The following is a 9,863-nucleotide window of genomic DNA, read 5'->3' on the forward strand; positions in this document are numbered from 1 at the left end:
TGAGGTCTTTGGGTGTGGAGCGGTATACAAATACTGTAAGCAAAATAAATAAATAAATACGGTGACTGTGCAGAAGAAATGCAAGTGCTGATGTCATGGTATGGGCATGACACACCTACAGAGATAGCAGGGGAAAACAAATGGCAGAGGTCCACATAAAGGAATTCTGATTCAATTTTATCCTATTTAGGAAATCTTTTTTTTTCTCTCAACCACTCTATTAACGCTCACAGGCATCGAGCACTTCTAAAGCATCACCTGACCTGAATTGGATGAAAAGAAGTACCGCTGGAATGTAGAACAGTGTTCCATATTGTCCTATAAAACAAAATCTAATGTGCTATTTTAATATCATAGAGATTGTCAGGGTGGACACTGAGCCCATAGAATCCCAGAGTAGTTCTGATTCTGAGGAAGAGCAGTCGCTCCTGGGAGAGGAGCGCGCTCCTCTCCCAGGACCGACTCCTCTTCCTCAGAATCAGAACTACTCTGGGATTCTATGGGCTCAGTGACCACCCTGACAGAGATGTGCAGATGTGGTGTTTATTCATTTTGTCCATTTATGTCCCAACTTTCTTCCTTCATGAAACTCAAAATGGCACACAAAGGCTTCTCAGGGGATCTCCCACTCAGGCATTGACGAGTCATATCCCTGCTTAACTTCAGCAAGATAGTTGTAACATGTACCTTCAGACGTGAGCCGGGACACCTCTCAGTGTTCTTCTACACAGATGATGATTCCACTCCATGAAAACAACAAATGTAGAATTTTACCAAAAAATAGTCTTAACTACAGCAAAAAGTAAATGGAAAAATTCAGTAGCATGAGTATGCTGTGGAATGCAAAGTTCATAGCTGCTGACATGACTTGTATGTGTGGGGAGCTTCTCTTCCACCTACTTGCTCAGCTGTAATCCACCAAACTTAATATCTAAATAGAGATTGATAGATATTCATAGCTAACCAGAGCACCCACGGTTTCTCTTCCTCAGAGGGGGAAGCAGCTGAAGGAAACAAAACAATCTGACAGCTCCTGGTAGCTATCAGGTTTGCCTATCATGAAACATTTTGAATGTGTGTGTCAAGGAAATGCTACTAATAAAATCTAAAACTGATGATCATTAACACTGTGGTGTCTGAATGATAACTGAGAAGAAAGCAATGAATAAAAGACAATTGGTGTGAGGAAAGCATTTTACATACTTTGCATATTCGAGATATTAGCAATCCACTCAAATTGGGATGTTCCGGGCGGGGAGATCATAGCTTTCTGTACAACACTTCCTATGTGTCGTACAGCAGCCTCCTTCCCCCATGCTACACAGCCGTAATCGGCTGTCTAGCCAAAAGAGCAGGGCCAGAGAAGTACAGAGGAAACGATCCCCTCCGTGCTTCGCCTGCCCTGCTTTGGATAGGCAGTTGCCTCCAAGTTTGGAGGCGGCCGCCTATCTAGATAGGACTGCGCCCTTAGTGCATTAAATTATATTTCATGAAGAAATTAAATACTGTTTGCTTGCATTGTCATTCTAAAAATTGCAATGGGTCTTTTACTTAGCATCTGTGTGAACTTGCTCTGCAAAGAAGTATTCCTCAGTTCCATCATGAAAGGCTAAAATTAATCCTCAGCTCAGAGTGTTTTAGTTGTAAAAAATGCAGTTACAAACACATCCACATCTTTCACCAAATTATTACCATGGTGTATTTGCACCTATCCCTATTGGTCTGCAGATGCTATCACACCTGCTTAATTGCATTCCCCAACAAAGAGAGGTGTTATTTTCCCCTTTAGATTTAAGAATAATGAACAAAGTAGAAGCCTATTACAGCTGTGGACTCCATCTCCTGTAGTATCACACCTTCATCTCATATTAGTAATACATGGATTTCCTGAAGGGGAGAGATAGAAATCTGAGGTGCCCATGGAAAACAAACAGCCTTCCTTTAACTATATGGAGAGCGATCTATGTAGCATATGCCATCCTTCCCCAGACTGTGCCCTCCAGAAGTTTTGGACTACAACTCCCACAATTCCTAACCATTGGCTGTGTTGGCTAGGGTTGACAGCAACTGAAGTCTAAAACATCTGGAGGGTGCTAGATTGGAGAAGGCTGGCACAGACTGTATATTATGTAAAAATATTGGGTTGGATCCAGAATAAGTTCCCATTGAAATCAATTGGGCTGAGGTTCATCATGGCTACCTTTTTACATGGATTTTAATGAGACCTAAGGCAACCGCCTTAGCCTAGATCCAGCCCAATGAGAATGACTTCCACTGGAAGTTTTAAAGACATAAATCACAGTCCAGTAAATTCTTATGGGATCAGGTCCTCCAGTACACAAATGGAGTTCTCCCATCCAATACTTGACAATACTCTCCCAGGTATTGCCTTATCCATTTCAATGGAAGGACTAAAACCAGTGTACAGAAGGATGAATGTGTGTAGGTTGGAAATGAACTGGGCATGGGAAATAACCCATGGCTTAAATCTACTGTGGTATGAGTGGACCCCCAATTGTGTACTGGGACTTCCCCTTGCTCCCTGTATGCCCCCCCCAATGTGCTCCAGAGGGTCTCCCAGACCTCCAGAGAAGATTTGGAAGTGTGCGTGGAGCTGTAGAGGGATGGGAAAATCCATTCTCCCAGTGGTTTCCATTCCATGCCATAGTGCATATGGGCTCTTCTTCATTGTTCTGGAATAGAGTCAGTTTTGTAAACATGTAGCTGTAATTACCACCTCACCTAATATCTCTCTGGTAGTTTGGAGTTGGTCAGCATACATCTGATGATCTAGGTTAAGGTTATATTTTTCTTTCAGCTATCCCATTTTGCTCGGGCAAACACAGCACTGTCTTTTGGTGCTCGGTCCCATACGTTCTCAGGAAGTCCTCAACTTTCTTCCCTGCAAACTTTCCTACACTGTCAGTTCTTAGTGTGGGAGGCAAGAGCATCTTTAGAGAAAGGCCCACCTGGGCACAGGCTCTGGATGTTTTGAGCTGTGCCCCAGATCTTCTGAGCTGTCCTAATTGCCATTGTTTTAACATTTTCCCATTAATTTGCATTGGAAAACAGAAATGGCCATAACTTTTTTAGTTTGTATGATAAATGCATGATATTTGGAGACGTGGTAGCCCCCATGAAGCTAACTGAACCTGCCCAATTTCAGGCAGTTAGGTCTGGTGGCTTTTGTGCTAATCGCTGGTAAAATTCACTATTTTGGAGAAAATCTGTCAAAGCAAGGCGCTATAATACTTTCGTGCTTTCACATAAGTGCATAGAGTTTGGGGACCTGGCAGCCCCATGGAGCTGATTGAGCCTGCCAAATTTCAGGCAGTTAGGTCCAGTGGCTTTTGTGCTAGTCACAGGTAAAATTGGCTATTTTCAAGAAAATGTGTCAAAGCAGAGAGCTATTTTGTATGTGTGTGTGTGTGTGCTTCTACATACGTGCATGGAATTTGCGGACCTGGCAGCCCCTATGGAGATGACTGAGGCTGCCAAAGTTCAGACAGTTAGGTCCAGTGGTTTTTGTGCTAGCCATGCGTAAAGCTTCCTTTTCTCAAAGACTAAAACAAAAAGTAAAAACTGTCCAGCCACAAAGGGGATTAGAGATCCTAATCAAAAGGTGTTTAAGGTGACCATTAGGAGATAACTATCCCTAATCTCTGGTGTGGGTTTTTTGTTTTGTTTCTTTGTTTCTTTGTGAGGTGCAAAAAACCTCTCTCCCTCTACTTTTCTGCTCTTACATGCCCACTGTTGGGAGCTTGCTTGCAATGAAATTTTGAAGAGGGAGAAGGAAGGGAAGAAAGAGCATGTGATCAGCATCTGATTCTACTGCCCCAACCTGGAATGTTTGGCCTCTGCAGAAGTTTGGTAGCTTCAGTACAGCAAAGGATCCAATCAGCATCCACAAACTTCTTTCTCCCCCTCCACTTTAATTTCTTCTAAATAGCTGTCTGATGAGGCTTTACAAGTAGCTGAGGAAAGAAGGGAAGTGAAAAGCAAGGGAGAAAGGGGAAGATATACCCAACTGAACGCAGAGTTCCAGAGAATAGCAAGGAGAGACAAGAAGGCCTTCTTAAATGAACAATGCAAAGAAATCGAGGAAAACAACAGAATGGGAAAGACTAGAGATCTCTTCAAGAAAATTGGAGATCTCAAGGGAACGTTTTGTGCAAAGACGGGCATGATAAAGGACAAAGAAGGCAGGGACCTAACAGAAGCAGATGAGATTAAGAAGAGGTGGCAAGAATACACAGAAGAACTATACAGGAAAGATCTGAATGTCCCTGATAGCCATGATAGTGCCGTCACTGAACTTGAGCCGGACATCCTCGAGAGTGAAGTCAAGTGGGCCTTAGGAAGCATTAGTAACAACAAAGCTAGCGGAGATGACAGTATTCCAGCCGAGCTATTTAAAATCCTAAAAGATGATGCTGTTAAAGTGCTGCATTCAATATGTCAACAAATCTGGAACACTCAACAGTGGCCACAAGACTGGAAAAGGTCAGTTTACATTCCAATTCCAAAGAAGGGCAACGCCAAAGAGTGTTCAAACTACCGCACAATTGCGCTCATTTCACATGCCAGCAAGGTGATGCTCAAAATCCTACAAGCTAGGCTTCAGCAGTATGCGAACCGAGAACTACTGGAAGTACAAGCTGGGTTTAGAAGAGGCAGAGGAACTAGAGATCAAATCGCCAACATTCGCTGCATCATGGAGAAAGCAAGAGAATTCCAGAAAAACATCTATTTCTGCTTCATTGACTACGCTAAAGCCTTTGATTGTGTGGATCACAACAAACTGTGGAAAATTCTTAAAGTGATGGGAGTACCAGACCACCTTACCTGTCTCCTGAGAAACCTGTACGAGGGTCAAGAAGCAACAGTAAGAACCAGACATGGAACAACCGATTGGTTCAAAATTGGGAAAGGAGTACGACAAGGCTGCATATTGTCACCCTGCTTATTTAACTTATATGCAGAGTACATCATGAGAAATGCCGGGTTGGATGAATCAGAGGTCAGAATTAAGATTGCCGGGAGAATTATCAACAACCTCCGATATGCAGACGATATCACCCTAATGGCAGAAAGCGAAGAGGATCTCAAGAGCCTCTTGTTGAGGGTGAAAGAGGAGAGTGCAAAAGCTGGTTTGAAACTCAACATTAAAAAAACTAAGCTCATGGCATCTGGCCCCATCACTTCCTGGCATATAGAAGGGGAAGAAATGGAAGCAGTGACAGATTTTACTTTCTTGGGCTCCAAGATCACCGCAGATGGTGACTGTAGCCCTGAAATTAAAAGACGCTTGCTCCTTGGGAGGAAAGCTGTGGCAAACCTAGACAGCATAGTAAGAAGCAGAGACATCACCTTGCCGACAAAGGTCCGTCTAATCAAAGCTATGGTTTTCCCAGTAGTAATGTATGGCTGTGAGAGCTGGACTATAAGGAAGGCTGAGTGCCGAAGAATTGATGCTTTCGAACTGTGGTGCTGGAGAAGACTCTTACGAGTCCCCTGGACTGCAAGGAGGTCAAATCAGTCTATCCTAAAGGAAATCAACCCTGAGTGCTCATTGGAAGGACAGATAATGAAGCTGAAGCTCCAATATTTTGGCCACCTAATGCGAAGAGAAAACTCCGTGGAAAAGACCCTGATGCTGGGAAAGACTGAAGGCAAAAGGAGAAGGGGACGGCAGAGGATGAGATGGCTAGATAGCATCACGGATGCAATGAATATGAACTTGAGCACGCTCCGGGAGAGAGTGCAGGACAGGAAGGCCTGGCATGCTATGGTCCATGGGGTCACGAAGAGTCGGACACGACTGAACGACTGAACAACAACAACAACAAATAGCTGTAGGACTCAAATAATCCCAAAGGGAGGGTTGGGACTGTGTGGCGTCATGATCGAGAAATTGCTGGGGCTTTTAAATAGGTTCTACAGTTTTAAAAAAAACTAGAAAAAGCTCTCAGGCACCTCACCTCATAAAGTTAATTTAAGTACTGCAATCTTTACAAACCCTCCACGGCCTCGTAAATTCCTCTGAAGTACTACCTCTCTGAAAGGAGCCAATTGACTTAGGGAATTCTCTCTAACCCCCACCCTGAGCATTTCCAATCACCATTCTTATCTTCTTCTTCCCTCCCCTATCCTGTTCTTTCTTTCTCTTCTTTATTCTAGCCAGAGCATACCTTGGGGAATTCTTAAAGAAAATTCTCTTCAGTGGGCAAGAGAGGTTCTGAACTGTATTTGACTTTATACAAACAGACAAGAGGGTTTGTTTTTCTCCTCCTCACTTAAGCCTTTGAGAAAAGTGGTTCACATGGTTGCAGAGAAACAAATCTGGGGCTGTTTTGTTTGTCAGTTGCCATTATCCTGCAATAGGGATGTCAAAGAATTCCGCCACGGATCTAGGTGAGGCCGAATGCCAGTACATTCGGCCCCCCGAAATCCATGGCAGAACGAAGCCACCCCACCCCCCATCGAAATGGGCCTGGAACGGAGCACCTACCTGCTGCCGTCCGTGCTGACTTGCTGACTTCGCTTCTTCCATGTAGCCATGATAGGCTATGTAAATACTTACGTAGCCTATCACGGCTAACGCAGGGACGGCATTTGCATCCCTGCGGAAGCCGTGATAGGCTACATAAGTATTTACATAGCCTATCACGGCTTAACTAAGGGAACGCAAATGGAGGCAGCTACAGCGGCCACCATTTGTGATCCCTTTTTTTTTTGCTGTTTTAGCCTACGTAAATATTTACGTAGGCTATTAAGGCCACACAAAAAAAAAGGAACGCAAATGGCGGCCACTACGCCATTTGCGTTTCCCTTTTTCTTTTTCCCCGTAATAGCTTACGTAAATATTTATGTAGGTTAAAACGGCAAAAAAAAAAAGGGGGAACGCAAATGGCGGCCGCCGTAGCTGCTGCCATTTGCATCCACTGTTTTGGGGGGGGGATGCCATGATAGGCTACGTAAATATTTACGTAGCCTATCACGGCAAAATACAGGGATGCAGGCTGCCCAGCGACCGGACGTCTGGCTGCGGGTGGCCCCAGCCGGCGGCTCCGCAGAATCTCCGCGGAGCAGAGCCAGCCGAAGAGAATTTTGGGGGGAGAGACAGAGCGCCTCCCCCCATCCTTCAAAAAGGTAAGTGACTTTCGTACATCTCTATCCTGCAATAGGAAGGGTGGTAGCTCAGTGGCAGAGCACATGCTTTTCATGCAGAAGGTTCCTGGTTCAATCCAAAGCATCTCCAGGTAGGGCTAGGAAAGAATCCTGCCTGAAAACTCTGGAGAGCCACTGCTGCCAGTCATTGTCAACAGCACTGGGCTAGATGGACTCAGTATAAAGCAGCTTCCTATGTTCCTATTAACAGAAAGCTTTAATAAAAATAGGAGTTTGGGGGTTGTTTTTTAAGTGGAGGGGAGATAAATATTGCTAATTTATGCAATCCTATGTATGCCTACTCAGAAGTCCCATTATGTTCAATGAGGCTTACCCTCAGAAAAGTGTGCATAGGATTCCAGCACAAGTTACTTTTGCAGGGGGGTTTGCACCTTGATGGTCTGCATGTTTACTCAGAAAAGTCCTGAGTTGTGAGCATGGTACTGCAAGCTTAATACAGTGCCTACCTAATTCTGTCTAATGAATTGACTACCCTTTCAGCTCAGTCCTATGCATGTTTTGTCATTTGTGGTTGTTTGTTTTGCATGAACTCTAGCTTCAGTGGTGAGGGAAAGGCACTTAGTACATGCTCAGAGTTTCTCCATAACTGAGCCCTAGTTTTGAAAACAGACCCATTGGCTGAATCCTGGTGAGGTCTTCACACAAATGAAGTTATGGGGAGGAAGATACAATGAGTGCATAACAAGGGGGAGGTAGAGAAAAGTTGCACAAAACAAGATATCTGTTTTTCTGAAGAGTTGCTGGAGGATGGTAGGATGAGGAGAGATGATTGCATGGAGGGGAGTAGAATTGATAGGGGAAGAATGTAAGTGCTCAGTGGTGACAGAAAAGCATTCTGCACATGCTCAGAGGCACTCTGTATTTAAGAACTTAAGAAGAGCCATGCTTCATCAGACCAAGGTCTATCTAGTCTAGCAGTCTGTTCATACAGTGGCCAACCAGATACCCACAGGAAACCCACAAGTAGGACATGAGTAGGCTTGTGTAACTCAGTGAAGCCATAAGCTATGCCGTGCAGGGCCACCCAAGACGGACAGGTCATGGCAGAGAGTTCTGACACAATGTGGTCCACTGGAGAAGGAAATGGCAACCCACTCCAGTATTCTTGCCAAGAAAACCCCATGGAACGTATCACAAGGCTAAAAGAGATGACGCTGGAAGATGAGCCCCTCAGGTCAGAAGGTGTCCAATATACTACTGGGGAAGAGCAGAGGGTATTTCCAAGTAGCACCAGAAAAAGTGAAGCGGCTGGACCAAAGCCGAAAGGACACTCAGCTGTGGATGTGTCTGGTGGTGAAAAGAAAATCCGATGCTGTAAAGAACAATACTGTTTAGGAACCTGGAATGTAAGATCAATGAATCAAGGTGAGCTGGAGGTGGTCAAACATGAGATGGCAAGATTGAACATCGACATCTTGGGAATCAGTGAACTAAAATGGACAAGCATGCATGGGCGAATGTAATTCAGGTGACCATTATATCTACTACTGTGGGCAAGAATCCCTTAGAAGAAATGGAGTAGCATTCATAGTCAACAAAAGGGTGGGAAAAGCAGTACTGGGGTACAATCTCAAAAATGATAGAATGATCTCAGTATGAATCCAAGGCAAACCATTCAACATCACAGTAATTCAAGTCTATGCCCCAACCACTGAGGCCGAAGAAGCTGAGGTTGATTGGTTCTATGAAGACCTACAACACCTTCTAGAACTAACACCAAAAAAAGATGTCCTCTTCATCATAGGGGATTGGAATGCTAAAGTAGGAAGTCAAGAAATCACCGGGATAACAGGCAAGCATGGCCTTGGTGTACAAAATGAAGCAGGACAAAGGCTAATAGAGTTTTGCCAAGAGAACACGCTGATCATAGCAAACACTCTTTTCCAACAGCACAAGAAGCGACTCTACACATGGACATCACCAGATGGTCAATATCGAAATCAGATTGATTATGTCCCTTGCAGCCAAAGATGGAGAAGCTCTATACAGTCAGGAAAAACAAGACCTGGAGCTGACTGTGGCTCAGCTTCTTGTTGCAAAATTTCAGCTTAAATTGAAGAACGTAGGGAAAACCACTAAACCATTCAGGTATGACCTAAATCATATCCTTTATGAATATACAGTGGAGGTGAGGAATAGATTTCAGGGATTAGACCTGATAGACAGAGTGCCTGAGGAACTATGGACGGAGGTCCATAACATTGTTCAGGTGGCAGCAACTCAATCCATCCCAAAGAAAAAGAAATGCAAGAAAGCAAAGTGGCTGTCTGAGGAGGCTTTACAAGTGGCTGAGGAAAGAAGGGAAGCGAAAAGTAAGGGAGAAAGGGGAAGATATATCCAACTGAATGCAGATTTCCAGAGAATAGCAAGGAGAGACAAGAAGGCCTTCTTAAATGAACAATGCAAAGAAATGGAGGAAAACAACAGAATGGGGGAAGACTATCTCTTCAAGAAAACCGGAGGTCTCATGGGAACGTTTAATGCAAAGATGGGCATGATAAAGGACAATGAAGGCAGGGACCGAACAGAAGCAGATGAGATTAAGAAGAGGTGGAAAGAATACACAGAAGAACTATACAGGAAAGATCTTAATGTCTCTGATAGCCATGATAGTCACTGAACTTGAGCCGGACATCCTAGAGCGTGAAGTCAAATGGGCCTTAGGAAGCATT

The sequence above is a fragment of the Heloderma suspectum genome, chromosome 1, assembly GCF_057233095.1.
Source record: "Heloderma suspectum isolate Gila_16-S chromosome 1, 16-S_ref, whole genome shotgun sequence".
NCBI classification, from domain to species: domain Eukaryota; kingdom Metazoa; phylum Chordata; class Lepidosauria; order Squamata; family Helodermatidae; genus Heloderma; species Heloderma suspectum.